The sequence below is a fragment of the Leptodactylus fuscus genome, chromosome 3, assembly GCF_031893055.1.
Source record: "Leptodactylus fuscus isolate aLepFus1 chromosome 3, aLepFus1.hap2, whole genome shotgun sequence".
Classification (NCBI taxonomy): Eukaryota; Metazoa; Chordata; class Amphibia; order Anura; family Leptodactylidae; genus Leptodactylus; species Leptodactylus fuscus.
Genome location: NC_134267.1, coordinates 48,474,039 through 48,494,523, shown reverse-complemented (window position 1 = coordinate 48,494,523; position 20,485 = coordinate 48,474,039).

Below are 20,485 nucleotides of genomic sequence, written 5' to 3'. Positions count from 1 at the left end.
TGACGCTCCTCTCACTCCACTGACAGGTGTAAGTGCGATGTGACGTCATCACATCGCGCCTACACACGCCGAAGCCGGGCGCAGCATTAAAGCAGGAGCTGAGCTGAGCTCCTGCTTTAATCGCCTGTGTATTCAGCTCATCGGCGTCCGACGGAATCGGGACAGGCAAGTGCCGGGGGGCCCCAAGAGTCTCTGTGGGCCCCGGCACTTGCCCGACTATACTATAGTGACGCCGTCCCAGGGCACAATTGCTGCTGCGGTTGAAAGGGGGCTGGCAAAAACCGGGCCCCCCCCCCCCATTTTTCAATTTGGCCGGGCCCCTGACACCAGTAGCGGTAATACTGCCCTATCGGCGGCCCTGACCACATCATGGATGGAAGGTTCTTCAGAAATATTGGAACAGCATTGGCGGCATCTGTTGAAATTATACCCATCAGGGAAGGGAATATCACAATCCCTACACGAAAGGTGCTTTCTTTTAGAGGCAGATTTTCTTCTAATAGAATCAGCACTACAAGAAGGGAGACCTCTAGAAAATGAAATTTCTAAACTTTGAAAGAAGTCATCCAGAAAGGAAAAAGCAATACTAGCTGAATTCGGCTGAAAAAAATCTGCAAAAAAGTTCCAGATAGTGAAAAAATGTCACAACCGGAGATGTAGACAGAGGATAAGTGGAGGAGGCAGAGAATCCCGGAGAAAGCACTTTACAAGGAGATACCAGAGACAAGAAGCATACTTACAAAGTGGCTTTAACCATGCTACACTCGCCTCGGTCCTCTCTGGATAGCTTGCAAAGAAGTTGCCTGACCAAGCAATATTGCCAGAATAGAAACCTGACTAAAAAATAGCAAAATCCAGCAACTTGCTTGTTAAAACTTCTTCTTTATTGAATTGACATATTTAAAAGTTGAATAGGGATAGTCAAATGATTCACATAGTATTTGTTACAAGGATCTGACGCGTTTCGAACTATATGTTCTTAGTCATAGCCGTAGCAGGCTACGACTAAGAACATATACAGGGTGTCCCAAAAAAATGTATACACATTTTAGCAGCTGATAAGTCAATTATTTATTCTTTCTTTACAGACTGAACCCATCAAACCGAGTGATGGCATACAGACTTGACTTTTAAGAAAGTCTGTATGCCATCACTCGGTTTAATGGGTTCAGTCTGTAAAGAAAGAATAAATAATTGACTTATCAGCTGCTAAAATGTGTATACATTTTTTTGGGACACCCTGTAGTTCGAAACGCGTCAGATCCTTGTAGCAAATACTATGTGAATCATGCAACTATCCCTATGGACATTCAACTTTTAAATATGTCAATTCAATAAAGAAGAAGTTTTTATCTTACAAGCAAGTTGCTGGATTTCGCTATTTTTTCGGTTTGGTTTACCCAGAAGGGCTATTCCTAGGTCGGAGGAATATTTTGGCGGTCCGTGCAGTTTCCTTCTCCAAGGGACGTGAGTTTTTCTATTTTCCACTTTTTTCTGGAATATTTGGATAACAGTGCACATTTGGGCTGTGTTTTCCCTTCCCTACTCCTTGCCCTGTTTCACAGAATAGAAACCTGGCCTGACCTATGCAGCAAGAAAACAAAAAGGTTAGAAGGAAGGCTAAGGAGACCTCCCATCACCTGTCCTGCCACAATGAACAGAAAAAAAAAAACATGTGAGGGGAGGTCTCCTTTGACTTATGCGGCAAGTAATTGTGATTAAAGGGGTTTTCCCATCTCCTTGTTTCAGAAGCTGTGCCTGCTGTCTCCTCTTCTCATCCCCCCCCCCTTCCCTCCCAGCTTGCTGAACAGTATCACAATACTTATGATTACTAGAAATCTAATATAAATGCAGATGCTGTGTTATCGGTGAGTTTACATAGAGAGATAACAGGCAAGGCTTTATCAGCAAACTAAAATTAGTTGAACGGGTTGTCCTGCTGGTAGAGCTGTAGGTAACAATGAGAGCAGTGAGTGACATCGCTTGTCCCATCACACAGGTCCAGCGTTATGGAAATGCTGTGTAAACAATGAGAGGAATAAGTTCACATAGCAGGCAAACAAAGCAGCATTGCAAAAACAATATATTTAGGAAAAATCTTAAATTTACATAAGCTATCAGTATAGATAGGATCATTGAGATGGGAATACCCTTTTAATTAAATTAAAAATTCAACCTGTCCTACCAGCACACAAGGACAGAAATATCCTGTTATTGTACCGCTGGTAGGACATAAGGGAATAATTTACTAAAGCACTCACAAACACAGTACTAACCATATAGTATACTTGGAATTGTTTGGCGTTTCTTGCATTGTAACATTCATTCCACTAGATGGTGCTGCTACCTTAGTTTTGCTGATAGCTTCTCGACATCTTCATTGAACTGTACCCACAGATCTAACTACAGAGGTGGCTTTCTGCTCATTTTATAGGGAATAGGATAGTACAAATTGCTGCTGAGATGGGAATACCTGATCACCATACCAAGCCCTATGGCTGAGACTTACAGGAAGAACCGAGCAGTTGTTGAAATATGATGCAGGATGAAGGCAGGTTAACACCTGCGCCTGGTCTCCGATTTAGGCAATCCAGCGGGTTTCCATCTTCTGCCCAAGAAACTGGACAGGAGATGGAAACCCGACAGTCAGTTTTCAAACCCATTCACTTGAATGGGTTTGCAAAGTGATTGCCCATGTTCATCCTCTCCCCGTCTGCGGCAAAACTGTTTTTTTAACCGGACACAAAGTCCTGCATGTCTGACTTTGTGTCCAGATAAAAAGAAAAATGGTTTCGCCGTGGAGAGGCACAGAATGCTCACGGGCGGTCACTTTGCAAACACATTCAAGTCAGTGGGTTTGAAAAATGACTGCTGGGTTTCCGTCTCCTGTTCATTTTCTCAGGCAGGAGACGGAAACCTGCAAAGCGGAGACTGAGCACAGGTGTGAATCCGCCCTGAGAATATGTGACCCAGGGAGAAGTTTGCACCTAGAGAGGGGCCACACGGTGGCTCAGTGGTTAGCACTGTAGCCTTGCAGCGCTCGAGCTCTTGGTTTGAATCCTGCCAAGGGCAAAAAACCATCTGCAAGGAGTTTGTATGTTCTCCCCGTGTTGGCGTGGATTTCCATCCCATACTCCAAAAAAGACATACTGATAGGGAAAAAATGTACATTGTGAGCCCTATGAGGGGCTCACAATCTACAACAAAAAAAAAAAAAAAAAAAGTTTGCACCTAGATGTCATCCCATCCAATATGTCTATAGCATATAAACTGAACTGGGCAGTTTCTTAAATAATCTGTTTAAAATGTGTATAAGTGAATGAGTGTTCTGGGCAATGCCAGGGTGAGCTGGGGGTCCACCTAGTTTAGGGGTCTACTGGGAGAATTCTCCTATTTACCTGTGGAGCAGTCCGATCCTAACTATACTCCTATGTGACTGTGACTTATTTATCCCTGCTGAATGGTTTGGTTTCCCTGAGAAGTCAGATCTATCACTGTAGTGACATTTATTTCAGGGATAGCTGTGGATTGCCCTTGTCAGGACTTTGGAGTCTAAGGGTTATCTTACAGACTTACTAGCCTCTGCCCGCGACTTCGTCTGTGTGTTGTTGATGTCGATGACCCGCCTATATTCAGCAAATTGCTGCCGTTGATGGTTTGCCTGCTCCGGCGTTTCGGCAGCTCTTAAACTGTCCTGCCGCTGAACTTAAGCCTCGCACCATGCCTTTGATTGTTCTGGCATCTCAGCAGCTCGCTGGGAAACCATATAATAAGCGAGTTGTTGGCGTTAATAATCCGCCTGCTCCGGCATTTGATTATACTCTGAAAAGACCCCAGAGTATAATAATTGTTTATGGGTGTCTATAGTGGGACATAATACTGTGTATAGGGGCTACTAAGGAAACAGGGAAAACTTCCAGAATAACAGAAATATCAGTCAATGTCTCATTAGCTTACATCAGAGAAGCTCATAGTTCGGTTTCTTCATCTGGATATCTTGTAGAGTTACCGCTTGGTTCATGCTTGATCATCTAGTTGATGGACTCTGGGCTGGTCACGACATCTTGTCGAGTATAACAGAGAGAGATAGCAGGCAGACCTGCCATAGATCCCCCATGGATGCCCCCCCCATGACAACGACCACATAGATGTGTGTGTCTGTCACTCATTTATGTTCATGAGAGGGGGTGTGATGCCCTTCATCTTGTTGCTTTATAAGGACACTCTAAAATGATGTATCCTAACAGCACCCATATACCAAAATAGAGAAGAGTGAATGATGAGTGCACCCAGATGGCTGATGACACGTGCCTTCTGCGATTCGTTATTTAACGGTGAGGTCAAAAGTAGGCAGTGGTCACATTAACATGACTGGACTGTTATAAACATCATGGCAGACACTTTATACCGTCATGTTTATTTACTTTTGTAATGGAAGAAAAGTAAAAAACATGGCAGAAGAAAACTTCTGTTATGTTTTTTTTTTCTTAGTTTGGGGTGAATGCAAACAGACACTTAACAGAGGAGCCTCTTTTAGCATTTGTCATTTAATGTCCGTTGCTCTCATTCTGTGACGGGAAAGAGCAATGGACATTAGAGGGAGTCTATTACCTTCCCCAGCCACTTTAAACCACTGGTATTTTGCTGTATAGGCTCTGAATACAAGTCAGACCACAGCTTTGTAATGTTGATGAGCCCCCGGGAAGGTGTTTTAATTGACATGCAAATGAGGTCCACAGAGCACAGGGAATGTAGTGTTCAATTCCTGAGCACAGCCAAGTCATCCATAAACTCTCCCATCCTGGCTTTTAGTTTGTTTCCCAGGACAGTGGAAGATTCTGAGGTCACTGAGTGTTTTGATGAAATTCTTCACATGCGCAGTTCCCTGTCGTCCGTACCAGCGGCACAATGTGGGGTATTTCTGCCCCCAGGCGGATTTTTAATTAGCCAATCAAAAAGCGTGGCTGGCCCTATAAGAGGGCACAAGAACCTCCCCTCTGCGTGTTTTTTTCTGTCCTGTGTGGTCAAGGACAGGTGGGGAGGACTTGTGTCCTCTTATTTTTGGGCTCTATGGGTTACTTACCTTTGGAGCATAATTCTTCTTCTTTCAGTTTCTGACCTTCTTGATTGAAGGTTCCCTTCCCCTGTCTGGGGGAAAAAAGTTTGTTAGCCTGCGTGGCTCCTTTCCTTCCCTCCTACCTCCCTCCCTCCTCCCTCCCCTCCTTCTCCCTCTGGCTCACCTGTCAGCACATTGCGTGCTGGTGAGTTGGCCCGGCACTCTGCCGCGGGGCTCTCTCGCTGTGCACTCGCGGACGTGCTCTGCCGGAACTAAGTTCCCGGCGGAGAGTCCCTGCGTCCGCATTTGCCGGGCGCACACTTCCGGTTGTGTCCGGAAGTATAGCGGCGCCATTGAAAGTCCTGGCGCCGGCGAAAGGTGTTACTCCGGCTTTCTGCTTATTGCAGAATCTATGCTGCACGCAGGTCCGGGCCAGGAATTGAGGGGGTAGGCGCCCCTGCTGGGGCTGTATGGAGGGGGGGGGGTAACCTTTTTTCTTTCCTGGAGGGTGCATGTGATTATGGCCCCTCCCATTTCCGGCCGGCCGGGTTAAAGGTCAGGCCGGCCGGTTATTAGTTACCTTCTCCTTTTCTAAGGCGGAAGGCTGTGCATCAGAGGTTGTTGCTTAGCTTCAAGTCTCCTTTTGCCTCCAAACCAAACCTTCAGTTTCTTGTCACCTTGCTGTCCGGTCTAGGACACGGTAAGATCTACCCCTTCTTTTGATATTTGGTAGGATATGTTGGTGACAATTTTGCATGGTCTATGGTCTCTCTGTAGGATATGTCTTCCTCTACTACCCCCCCTGGGGATTATAGGAGGAAATCTACTGCCAAAAGGAAGCACCTTTCCTGTTTTGACTGTGACACTCCGCTCCCTGATGGTAGGTAGCGGCTTAAGGAGTTATCCCTCCGGGGTACTACCGGTCCTATAACCCGCCTATTATTTTTAGGCTATGAATGGGCCCGTGGTCGCGGTTGCAGAGGCCCCCCACCTGAGGAGCCTTCTCCTAGAGATATGATGGCCTGGGTCAAGGAGATGGTGAGTTGGGCATCGCTTGGGTAAGGATAATTCCCTTGCTTGTACTCTCTCTTTATTTTTGCAGGATGATTCCCTTAAAGGCATACAGTCTACCTTGTCTCAGCTCGCCAAGAGACGATGCACAGAGCATCGTTCCTCGTCCCTCCCTCCCCTGGAACATCTACGGGTGGCAGAGGATGTTTCCTCCGAGGACGACTCTGTAGTTTCCAGCAGACCTGTGTTCCACTATGAACAAACAGGCAGGCTGCTGAAGTCCATCCGGTCTACAGTGGGCCGAGATGTTGACGGGGAAGCCTCCACGTCTGCCTCTGGGGGACATATTGCCTTCCATGCGGACGCCACGCTGACCGACCTCATGGTGCAGCAGTGGAAGCAGCCAGAGAAAGGACATTCATTATCCAGGATCTTTAAGCACCTGTTCCCTATGGATTCGACTCAGTGGGATTCCTGGGGGCCTCCCCCGAAGGTGGATCTAGCCGTGGCGAAGTTGTCTCGTAGAACCCTGGTGCCCCTCGAAGATGGATCAAATCTTCAGGATCCTTTGGATCGCAGGGCTGACGCCACTCTAAAGAAGGTTTATTCTGCTTCCTCTGCCCAAGCCTCAGTAGCCATAGCCTCTACCACTGTGGGCGATTTTCTTCGTAACCGCCTAGCCACCTTGGAGCGGGATATTGATTCCGGTGTGGACAGGGATGACATCTTGGCTTCCATGAAGAATATTCATAGGGCTGCAGATTTTTTGGCAGAATCTTCTCGCCATCAGTTGAGAATTTCAGCCAAGTCGATGGCGTTGTCCACTGCGGCCCGCAGACCCCTGTGGCTAAAGCCTTGGCGTGCAGACTTTGCATCCAAGGCTGCTCTTTGCGCGCTCCCTTTTGAGCCAGGAAGAGTATTTGGGCAGGGCTTGGATACTATCATAGAGGGATTAGCTGAAGGTAGGGGAAGTCCTTACCTCAAGCTGCCAGGGGCAGACGTGCCCCCTCTAGAGGCAGAGGTTCCGCCTCTAATTATAGACGCCCAACCCAGCAAAGGCGTCCCAGGTATCGTCCTAGAGGTTCCGGACGTGGTGCTTCTAGGGAGGACACCAAGAGGAAGCCGGAATTTTGACGCGGGGCAGCTCCCTGTGGCCCCCCTTCCTGTGGGAGGACGTCTTTCGGTTTTCTTCAGAACTTGGGTCACCCATATTCAAGATCCATGGGTGCTAAGAATTATACAGCACGGTTATCTTATCAAATTCCACCTTCCTCCTCCAGATCGGTTTGTTGTCACCAGAACCCTTCCACCTTCCCAACAGGCCAGTTTAGAGACCTTGGTCGCCGAGTATGTTATCAAAGGCGCCCTGGAGAAGGTCCCAGCCTCAGATCTCGGTCTGGGTTTACTCCCCCGTCTTTCTGGTCCCCAAAGTCACCGGGGGCTGGAGAATGATAATAGACCTGAGGTTCCTCAATCGCTTTATCAAGAAGAGGTCATTCCGTATGGAAACCGTGGATTCCGTGTCTGCTTTTCTCCAGCCAGGAGACGTGATGGTTACCCTCGACCTGAAGGACGCCTACCTTCATGTCCCTATTGCTCACTCCCACAGGAAATTCCTCAGGATTGCCGTTTCTATGGCCGGCCACAGGGAGCACTTTCAATTTACAGCTCTGTCGTTTGGCATCACATCCGCCCCCCTGGTATTTACCAAGGTGATCGCTCCGGTTGCTGCGGCCCTCAGACTACAGGGCCTCTTCATCGTTCCTTACCTAGACGACTGGCTTCTGAAAGCTCAGTCTCCTGCTGCTCTCCTCCAGCAGCTCAACCTTGCCATCAGTTTCCTACAAGAGTTAGGATGGATCATCAACTGGGAGAAGTCCGAAATCGTTCCTTCCACACGGAGGAAGTTCCTCGGGTTCATAGTGGATTCAGAAACGATGCAGATCTTCCTCTCCAGCCCAAGGAAAGAAAGGATCCAGGCCGGTGCACGGTTTCTATTACACACCCGGCGGGTAACTATCCGCACCGCCATGAGGGTCCTCGGCCTAATGTCATCCTCGGCCAGAGCAGTCCCTTGGGCTTTATGGCATTTGCGTCCCCTGCAGATGGAAGTGTTGACAACCTGGAACAGGTCTCCACGGGGACTGCACAAGAAGATCTGCCTTTCTCCCGCTACCCGTCTTTCCCTCAGATGGTGGATACACCTGAAAGACGGAAGGTCCACGGTCCCGACATTGTGGACCCTGTTGACAACAGATGCATCCCAGTGGGGATGGGGAGCCCATTGCCAGGACAGGACTGTACAAGGACGATGGAGATGTCCGGAGCTGGGATCTTCCAATCTCAAGGAACTCAGAGCTGTGTACTTGGCCCTAGTGCACTTTGCCCCGGAGTTGAAAGGCAAGTCTGTCAAGATCAGGTCAGACAACATGACGGTGGTAGTCTACATAAACAAACAAGGGGGCACCAGGTCACCAACCTTACTGAGAGAGACGAATCTTATATTCGCCTGGGCAGAGAAGAACCTAGCCCAGTTATCCGCTGTTCACATAAAGGGCTCCCTGAACATAGTGGCGGATCATCTGAGTCGGGGTATTACCGTATCAGGAGAATGGTCTCTCAATCCAGACGTTTTTCAACAGATCGTCCAGAGATGGGGTCTCCCGGAGGTCGATCTAATGGCTACCCGACTCAATGCCAAGGTAGGGACCTTCTGCTCCCTATACCAGGAGGACAATCCCTTGGCAGTGGATGCCCTGTCCATCCCATGGAGGTTCAGGCTGTTTTACATATTCCCTCCAATTCCAATCATACCGAAGGTATTGATCAAAATAAGACAGGACCAAGCCTCGGGAATAGCCATAATCCCGTTCTGGCCAAAAAGGGCTTGGTTTGCTCAGCTCATACAAATGAGTCAGGGCATATATTGGAGGCTTCCCCCTCTCCCAGATCTGGTAACCCAAGGAGAGCTGAGATGCCAGGATCTGAGGAGACTCAACCTGACAGCCTGGAGGTTGACCAGTCCCTATTGAGAAATAGAGGACTGTCACAAGCCGTCTTGAAGACCCTATCCAGCGCCAGAGCGGATTCGACTAACAGGAATTACCGTCGAATTAGTAACATCTTTAATGCCTGGTGTCTGCAGCATCAAGTGGACTCCACTGGTCCCCCGATTGAGGCGATCCTGGACTTCCTTCAAGACGGACTAGACAGAGGTCTGGCTGCGGCCACACTCAGAGTACACGTAGCGGCCCTGTCCGCCTATCTGGGGAGGCGTTTGTCTCAGGATCCTTTAGTGAGCACCTTTATTAAAGGAGCAACTAGGCTGAGACCGGTGGTGAACACCCCTGTCCACCAATGGGACCTTATTCCGGTCCTGAACGCTCTTTGTGACCAACCATTCGAACCCCTGGAAGAAGTCTCACTTAAGTTACTGACTGGCAAAATGGCACTACTATTGGCAGTTACAACTGCCAAAAGAGTTAGTGAGCTACAAGCCTTATCTGCCGAGGAGCCATATACTATATTTTTTCCGGACCATGTGCAGCTTAGGTTCCTCCCAGGATTTCGTCCCAAGATTCCATCCGCTGCAAATAGGAACCAAACTATTTCTCTTCCAGCATTTTTTCCCTTCCCCTCTTCATCTGAAGAGGAAAGATGGCACAGGCTGGATGTAATCAGATGTCTGCAAATTTATCTGCAGCGCACTCGCCCTTTTAGGCAGGCCGAAAACCTGTTAATCAGTTATACGGGGAAGAATAAAGGCGCCAAGGCCGCCAAGGCCACGATATCCCGCTGGGTCTCCGATACCATAAAGGTCGCCTACACCGCCCAAGGGCGTCCGGTCCCATCTTTTCTTCATGCCCACTCGACCAGGGCAGTGTCCACCTCTCGAGCTGAGAGGAGTGCGTTGTCCTTGGATCAGATTTGTGCAGCTGCCTCCTGGGCATCTGAGTCCACGTTCATTCGGCATTACCGCCTGAGGGACCGGGTGACCGATTCCTCTGCCTTTGCCCAAACCATTTTGAGCTCTGTCATGGAATAATCCCGCCCATCTTTGGGCCTACTTGCTATATCCCCACATTGTGCCGCTGGTACGGACGACAGGGAACAAGTGATTATGAAGATAATCTTGTTTCCCTTAGTCCTAACAGCGGCACAAGATTTCCCACCCTGGGAATCATATCTTATGTATAAAACTGTGTATGAATATGGAGGTACTTTTGTATTGACACGCAGAGGGGAGGTTCTTGTGCCCTCTTATAGGGCCAGCCACGCTTTTTGATTGGCTAATTAAAAATCCGCCTGTCCTACCAGCACACAGGGGCAGAAATACCCCACATTGTGCCGCTGTTAGGACTAAGGGAAACAAGATTATCTTCATAATCACTTGTATGCTTCTGTAGTCCATGATGTGTCTGATCATACTGAGAAGAAAAAGGAGGCTTGTGTGTGAGGACTCTCACCTCTTCTTCTCTTTTAGTTTTAGGGCGGTACTCATCAACATAGTGTGAACCTAGCCTTAGAGTCCAGCCTAAAAACAATGAACTTCAACCAGAGTCCTTTCCCTTCCAGAAACCAGTAGGTACACTTCCCCTGACACTCCTGATTCTCATGGCTAGACCACAGAGTCACAAGCCAGGGTTAATCAGATGAGTAACCCATTTCCCTTAAAGACACAGCCACTCCTAAGACAAACATTCCAGGTAGTAAGGCTACATTTACAGTAACAGGAATATAGATGGCACCATGTAAGTATAAATAATATATTGGTGCCATTTTGGCTGCTAGAAGTACAGATCTGTGGTGGTATTATGTGGCTCTTATATAGGGAACCATATTAATCTGGCAGATCCTCTCTAAAAGAAAAGATCAGATGTAAAGTAAAAGGCCCCTAAAGGTCTGCATATTATTATATGGCAATCTATTACATACACATTTGGTATCTCAATAAGAATATCTATTAACTATGTTACCTGTTATAAACTGTAATGAAGTTAATATTCTTACCAGTGGTCCTTAGCTGTGTCACATGACTAGTAATAAGATTCTCTAGTGGACAGGGTCATGTGTGGACAGCAAGTTAGTTTCTCTATTCATTTCTATGAGAGCCTCCATTTTTCCACATACTGTATAAGAAACTCTATCAATTGAAGAGTCAGTGTGTTGGTCACATGACATAGCTGAGCACCAAAAGTGGTCAGAAGGTTACCTTCACTACAATTTACATTATGTACCTTTCTAAATTTTAGTAGGAGCGCTACTTGGACACAATATTCTTGGTGCTGGTAATAACATAAAGAAAGAAAATCCAACATGATGGCTCATACACCAGCATAGGGCTAGTTCCCTTGAGGTTCTCACAAGTCAGGGGCGCTAGCTATAAGGGGTACAAAAGTAGCAGCTTCCAAAAGGTCCCAAAGGTCTCTCTGTCACATAACATACAGTATATCACTATTCTAACTGACTCAAAGTAGGAGTACCATTACAGATTTTGCATTGCGGCCCTGTAATGCTATGGCTCTGCTTAAGGTCAGGAGGTGCTTAAGGAGGTGGTTCAAAAATCCACATAGACCTTTGCAGAAAATATATCTCCTACCAATGTCACTGCCATTGTACCTGCATGTTCTTTGATAGGTATGTCACACGGCGTAAAATTGATTCCGCTTGTGAACATACCGCGAGGGTAGCCGCGACGGAATGCCAATGCAGTGCACTAGCATCCAGTAGCGGCATTCCGCTCCAGATTAAGCCCGAATGAATGGTCCTAATCGGGAAAGAGTTTTGCGCCGCGGCTGAGTCAGCCGCGGAATCCACGGGAAGAAGGGGCATGTTGCTTCTTTTTTCCGCTACTAGCAATCAGAATAAAGATGCAAGCGTCTCTCATTGAAGTCTATGGGAGCCATTTTTGGCAGCGGATTTTGAGGTGGATTCCGCGTCAAAATCTGCTGCCAAAAAACTGTGTGAACTAGCCCATAGGAGCCCAGCAGACATATGAAACTAGGTTCCTGCCGCAGCTGCTGGGGGTAGATTACTCAGCAGTTTATTCCCGTAGATGTCATTACATCTAAGCCATACTAAATCATATTACTGTACAATGAGTGTGGTGTTATTTCAAAATACATGTGGTGCACAAAGAACTCAGATACAAGAAGTTACAATATAAACAGAGTTTTATTGAGGAATGCATCATTTATCATTCACATTGTAAGTCAATAACAATCAAGGTCCAACCCTTGTTGACTCACAGACAACCAAAAATGTATTTTATCAAAGTTATTATATCAAAATATTATACAGCACTGTACAGATATTCATTACTCAAATAAGTCTCTCTCCCTATTAGGGCTCACAATCTAAACTTCTAAATACAGTTTTCCCTTGCGGTGCTAATGCACAGAGTCCACACCCGATTCTAGGGTCTGGGAAAACACCATTCCTCTAAACCTTCATGTCGTGGCCAAACTACCACGAGTCCAGGTAAATACAATTTGCTGTTGAGTTTCAACACACATAGTTCATTCTGCAGCACTGTACATTATCAGTCACATCAGATCCTGTCCCCATTAGGGCTCACAATCTAAACAAAATACAGTTTGCCCATTAGATGCTAATGCACAGAGTCGGCACCGGGTTTTAGGGTCTGGGAAATCACCAATCCTCTAAACCTTCATGTCGTGGCTAAACTTCCACGAGCTAATGTCGAGTCCAAACTGCATCAGCACCTCGGGGGAGCCCATTCTAATGAAGACAATGTCCTCCACCCATTTCCAAAACATTGAGGGGCCACTCAAAGAAAGGGGCAGTCGGACCGAAGCCTCAGACGGTTGTCTTCATCCTGTATTTTTACAATTTATTTTATGTAAATCTGAAATTAAATAAAATGTTAAAGAATCCTAATAGTTGAAACTCATTAAGGTAAAAACAATTTGCTGTTGAGTTTCAACAAACATATTTCATTCTGCAGCACTGTACATTATCATTGAGTCACATCAGATCCTGTCCCCATTAGGGCTCACAATCTAAACAAAATACAGTTTGCCCATTAGATGCTAATGCACAGAGTCGGCACCGGGTTCTAGGGTCTGGGAAATCACCAATCCTCTAAACCTTCATGTCATGGCCAAACTTCCACGAGCTAATGTCGAGTCCAAACTGCATCAGCACCTCGAGGGAGCCCATTCTAATGAAGACAATGTCCTCCACCCATTTCCAAAACATTGAGGGGCCACTCAAAGAAAGGGGCAGTCGGACCGAAGCCTCAGACGGTTGTCTTCATCCTGTATTTTTATAATTTATTTTATGTAAATCTGAAATTAAATAAAATGTTAAAGAATCCTAATAGTTGAAACTCATTAAGGTAAAAACAATTTGCTGTTGAGTTTCAACAAACATATTTCATTCTGCAGCACTGTACATTATCATTGAGTCACATCAGATCCTGTCCCCATTAGGGCTCACAATCTAAACAAAATACAGTTTGCCCATTAGATGCTAATGCACAGAGTCGGCACTGGGTTCTAGGGTCTGGGAAATCACCAATCCTCTAAACCTTCATGTCATGGCCAAACTTCCACGAGCTAATGTCGAGTCCAAACTGCATCAGCACCTCGAGGGAGCCCATTCTAATGAAGACAATGTCCTCCACCCATTTCCAAAACATTGAGGGGCCACTCAAAGAAAGGGGCAGTCGGACCGAAGCCTCAGACGGTTGTCTTCATCCTGTATTTTTATAATTTATTTTATGTAAATCTGAAATTAAATAAAATGTTAAAGAATCCTAATAGTTGAAACTCATTAAGGTAAAAACAATTTGCTGTTGAGTTTCAACAAACATATTTCATTCTGCAGCACTGTACATTATCATTGAGTCACATCAGATCCTGTCCCCATTAGGGCTCACAATCTAAACAAAATACAGTTTGCCCATTAGATGCTAATGCACAGAGTCGGCACTGGGTTCTAGGGTCTGGGAAATCACCAATCCTCTAAACCTTCATGTCATGGCCAAACTTCCACGAGCTAATGTCGAGTCCAAACTGCATCAGCACCTCGAGGGAGCCCATTCTAATGAAGACAATGTCCTCCACCCATTTCCAAAACATTGAGGGGCCACTCAAAGAAAGGGGCAGTCGGACCGAAGCCTCAGACGGTTGTCTTCATCCTGTATTTTTATAATTTATTTTATGTAAATCTGAAATTAAATAAAATGTTAAAGAATCCTAATAGTTGAAACTCATTAAGGTAAAAACAATTTGCTGTTGAGTTTCAACAAACATATTTCATTCTGCAGCACTGTACATTATCATTGAGTCACATCAGATCCTGTCCCCATTAGGGCTCACAATCTAAACAAAATACAGTTTGCCCATTAGATGCTAATGCACAGAGTCGGCACCGGGTTCTAGGGTCTGGGAAATCACCAATCCTCTAAACCTTCATGTCATGGCCAAACTTCCACGAGCTAATGTCGAGTCCAAACTGCATCAGCACCTCGAGGGAGCCCATTCTAATGAAGACAATGTCCTCCACCCATTTCCAAAATATTGAGGGGCCACTCAAAGAAAGGGGCAGTCGGACCGAAGCCTCAGACGGTTGTCTTCATCCTGTATTTTTATAATTTATTTTATGTAAATCTGAAATTAAATAAAATGTTAAAGAATCCTAATAGTTGAAACTCATTAAGGTAAAAACAATTTGCTGTTGAGTTTCAACAAACATATTTCATTCTGCAGCACTGTACATTATCATTGAGTCACATCAGATCCTGTCCCCATTAGGGCTCACAATCTAAACAAAATACAGTTTGCCCATTAGATGCTAATGCACAGAGTCGGCACCGGGTTCTAGGGTCTGGGAAATCACCAATCCTCTAAACCTTCATGTCATGGCCAAACTTCCACGAGCTAATGTCGAGTCCAAACTGCATCAGCACCTCGAGGGAGCCCATTCTAATGAAGACAATGTCCTCCACCCATTTCCAAAACATTGAGGGGCCACTCAAAGAAAGGGGCAGTCGGACCGAAGCCTCAGACGGTTGTCTTCATCCTGTATTTTTATAATTTATTTTATGTAAATCTGAAATTAAATAAAATGTTAAAGAATCCTAATAGTTGAAACTCATTAAGGTAAAAACAATTTGCTGTTGAGTTTCAACAAACATATTTCATTCTGCAGCACTGTACATTATCATTGAGTCACATCAGATCCTGTCCCCATTAGGGCTCACAATCTAAACAAAATACAGTTTGCCCATTAGATGCTAATGCACAGAGTCGGCACCGGGTTCTAGGGTCTGGGAAATCACCAATCCTCTAAACCTTCATGTCATGGCCAAACTTCCACGAGCTAATGTCGAGTCCAAACTGCATCAGCACCTCGAGGGAGCCCATTCTAATGAAGACAATGTCCTCCACCCATTTCCAAAATATTGAGGGGCCACTCAAAGAAAGGGGCAGTCGGACCGAAGCCTCAGACGGTTGTCTTCATCCTGTATTTTTATAATTTATTTTATGTAAATCTGAAATTAAATAAAATGTTAAAGAATCCTAATAGTTGAAACTCATTAAGGTAAAAACAATTTGCTGATGAGTTTCAACACACATAGTTCATTCTGCAGCACTGTACATTATCATTGAGTCACATCAGATCCTGTCCCCATTAGGGCTCACAATCTAAACAAAATACAGTTTGCCCATTAGATGCTAATGCACAGAGTTGGCACCGGGTTCTAGGGTCTGGGAAATCACCAATCCTCTAAACCTTCATGTCGTGGCTAAACTTCCACGAGCTAATGTCAAGTCCAAACTGCATCAGCACCTCGGGGGAGCCCATTCTAATGAAGACAATGTCCTCTACCCATTTCCAAAACATTGAGGGGCCACTCAAAGAAAGGGGCAGTCGGACCGAAGCCTCAGACGGTTGTCTTCATCCTGTATTTTTATAATCTATTTTATTTATGTAAATCTGAAATTAAATAAAATGTTAAAGAATCCTAATACTTTTTAGCAAGATTTTCTTAAGTTGAAACTCATTAAGGTAAAAACAATTTGCTGTTGAGTTTCCACATACATAGTTCATTCTGCAGAACTGTACATTATCATCAAGTCACATCAGATCCTGTCCCCATTAGGGCTCACAATCTAAACAAAATACAGTTTGCCCATTAGATGCTAATGCACAGAGTCGGCACCGGGTTCTAGGGTCTGGGAAATCTCCATTCTTCTAAACCTTCATGTCGTGGCCAAACTTCCACGAGCTAATGTCGAGTCCAAACTGCATCAGCACCTCGGGGGAGCCCATTCTAATGAAGACAATGTCCTCCACCCATTTCCAAAACATTGAGGGGCCACTCAAAGAAAGGGGCAGTCGGACCGAAGCCTCAGACGGTTGTCTTCATCCTGTATTTTTATAATCTATTTTATTTATGTAAATCTGAAATTAAATAAAATGTTAAAGAATCCTAATACTTTTTAGCAAGATTTTCTTAAGTTGAAACTCATTAAGGTAAAAACAATTTGCTGTTGAGTTTCCACATACATAGTTCATTCTGCAGAACTGTACATTATCATCAAGTCACATCAGATCCTGTCCCCATTAGGGCTCACAATCTAAACAAAATACAGTTTGCCCATTAGATGCTAATGCACAGAGTCGGCACCGGGTTCTAGGGTCTGGGAAATCTCCATTCTTCTAAACCTTCATGTCGTGGCCAAACTTCCACGAGCTAATGTCGAGTCCAAACTGCATCAGCACCTCGGGGGAGCCCATTCTAATGAAGACAATGTCCTCCACCCATTTCCAAAACATTGAGGGGCCACTCAAAGAAAGGGGCAGTCGGACCGAAGCCTCAGACGGTTGTCTTCATCCTGTATTTTTATAATCTATTTTATGTAAATCTGAAAATAAATGTTTTGAATCCTAATACATTTTAGCCAGGTTTTCATAAGTTGAAACTCATTAAGGTAGATACAATTTGCTGTTGAGATTCAACACATATAGTTCATTCTGCAGCACTGTACATTATCATTGAGTATTGACTAGATGGGGAATTTGTATATTGAATAAAAGTGTTTTATTTCTACAGTAAAATTAATTTTGACATTAACATGACTAGGAAGCTGTTATATATATTGTACAGATTATTCATTTTAGGATATTTGGTATATTTAGTTTTTCACATTTTAGGAAATATAGCTTTTAATCTTTCCCATTGTTGGCCACTAGAGGGAAGCATTGTGTATACTGTGTCAATGCACCACACAGAACACAGATTATCTCTAGTTGCTATAGGACCTCTGGTGACGCCATGATTAGAGAATAGGATAAGTCCTGCTGTGTGTGCTCATGTCAGGGCTGCCTTATAAACATAGCCCAACGACATGTACAACACATACACACCACAGCTACAGAATCGGCCATCAGTACCTGATAGTTGGGGGTCTGACACCCAAACCCAACACTGATCTGCTGATCCACCTGTCTCAGAGTCCCAGAAGCTGCATACTTCTATGTAGGTGACTGGGAGCAGAGCTGCCGCAACACTGCCACTGAACCGACGCTGTAGTGGTGAAGCAGTGGAATTGCAGCTCTGCTCCCAATCACTTGAAAAGAAGTAGAACTGCTCCCACCTGTATACCATATATTCTGCTGATCATTGCGGGGACTCTGTGTCGGATTGGTGTGTCGGATCTCCACCAATCTGACACCTATGGCCTATCCTGTGGACAGTTCAACACTATCCAATATACATAGCGCCTGAGACAACCCCATTAGCACAGTACAGAGATGATGCTCCCTCTAGTGGCAAACCCTGGGAAATATTAAAAGATGATGTTATTATTTTTACTATTTCCTGAAAACTGAAAAAAAAACAAAGAAACCAAAATATACATAAATATATACAAATTAATTTACATTAAGAACTGAAGGGTTTCTTTTGGTGACACATTCCCTTTTAAGAGCACTGTGGGGTGTTGGTGAGCATATACAACACATAATATAGGGGACAATTTCCCTTTAAATCCATGACAACTATTTCAACCAACAATTAAGTTGATTAAAAGTGTTGTCAAACAAGTCATGTGCACATGTACCAATAATCTACAACATATAATGCCATCCGATAGTGGAGACCTAACACCAGATGTGAGAGTCCTTCCTCTGGTCGGAGCCCAAGTGTCTTGATGTTGTCGTCCATTGCTGAGGATCAGGACTCCGGCTGTAGTGAAGTAGAGTTCTTCTCAGTCTTGGATCAGGTCCATGTTTGCAGGTCTGTAGTGACTGTGGACAGGAGATGAGCAGTCTCTATAGTACGAGCAGCTTCCTTCACATGGATCCTGGTCTCACTCCTCTCACACTTCACAATCTAGAAATGAATCAGAAAGACAAACCATCACCACAACAAAGTCCCAGTCCTCAGTATTAGCACAGGCGAACTACAATACCCAGCAAACACTTCATTAGTACAACGCAAAGAAACGCCCTCACATAACAGGAAAAGGCCTATCCTGAATGGGGACTTCTCATCTGTCCTACACATAAGTCTGTGTAATATGTTAGGCTGGTCTTACACGGCCGTAATGTAAGTCCACAAATGGTCCACAATTGAGGGTTTTCAATTGCGGCCACATTATATTCAGTGCGGCCTCTTACACCACCGGATTTTCTTATCTGTGGTGTGCCGGGCCACAACCGAGGTCCGCACTTTATAGAGCAGGTCCGCAAAGCCTGTGAATTCACGACACTGCACGGACTCGCCTATAGAACTCTATGGGCGAGTGCGGCAGGATATGGGCGTCTGTGGTGTCCATGTTGCTGATCAGCAACTTGTGGACAGTAAAATCAATACAGTCGTGTAAGACCAGCCTTATTTGGAGTAAAAAGGGGGTTAAAACATTTATCTCTTTGGAGCAAAAACAACGTCCTTGTTTCTCCTACGTTTTGTCCTATGTATGGACGGAGCTGTTTTGGTTAATATTATCGGCCATTATGGCCAACACTCTGCAGTTACCTAAGCTGACTACAGGGGGCGCATTTCACATTTTTCAGTGATTTCACTATTTACAGGAACCATCAGGGTCATTGATATGATCTTGAGCCCCTTGTATAATCCTGGAATAAACTCTACATTTTCCATATTCTGCCCCTTAGGCTTGGTTCACACATCAGTATGCCATCCGTCCATTTGAATTCAGTTTGAGACTTTAAAATGGACTGATGCACATACTGATTGTATACTGACACCTTTCTATGCTGATAGCAAACACTGTCCCCTAGAGGACAGATAAGGGGATTAAAAGTAGAAAAATAGTACCCGCAAGTAGTAAAAGGGGTACCCGCAATTACCCGTGATTTTGAAAAGATAGAAAGCTATTGTCATTAACCCCTTGTCTCCCCCTCTTAGCTCCACCCACTGACGCACCGCATCATCTTTTAGCCACTCCCCTTACCCATATGTTTATTTAGCCGCCATGAAGGAACCCTCCAATGTCAGACCTGACCTTACCTTCATGTTGTCAGGCTTTGGGCCCTATTTCTTGCTGCTTCAGGCCGGGCTCTGTTGCTCTTGTATTTTCCTTTCTCCAAACAGGTGTTGGCTAGAAGAGATGGCAGTTGGAACAGAACAAGGGGGCGGGGCTTATGCCTAGAGACAAGACGTGCCATAGCTGACCGTAGCAACCAATCAGAGCACTGCTTTTAAAAGTGTATTGCAATAATGAAAGCTGCAATCTGATTGGCTATATGGGACAACACCAGTCTACAAACCTCCAATAGGTTTATACAGTCTGGGTAATGTGCAGGTTACCGAGTTGGCATCTCTGGGGTCCCAAGCAAAGTTATATGTGGGAATGTCCTTATTCAATATGTTTAGGCCACGCCCCATGTTTACAGGAACTGCCCCCTATTACCGGGTGAATAAATCTGGACAAAATAGTCTCCCTATGCTACACCCCTCTACATTTTACTTAATATTACCACAAGTTGCCCCCCAGGTCTGTATTCCCTGTCCCAGAGCACAGGAATATGTTATTTTCGCTGTAGATCCCTGCACCGCTGCCATAAGCAGTCAGAGATTCATGGCTAGCATCAAATCCCAGAAAATCTGCCTTGCTATCTACACTGACAGCATGGTGGCAGCATGCAGGCGGTGATGGAGAGACAATGCGGATGAAGCCTCCCCCTGGAACAGAGTATATGGTGTATATGTATAGGGGTTTGGGTTAATGGGAACAATGGGGGCACATTAGGGGATATTACTTGGACCTAGGGACATATGTGGGGTATTACCGTATACACTCCAGTATAAGGTGACATATGTGGGGTATTACCGTATATACTCCAGTATAAGGTGACATATGTGGGGTATTACCGTATATACTCTAGTATAAGGTGACATATGTGGGGTATTACCGTATA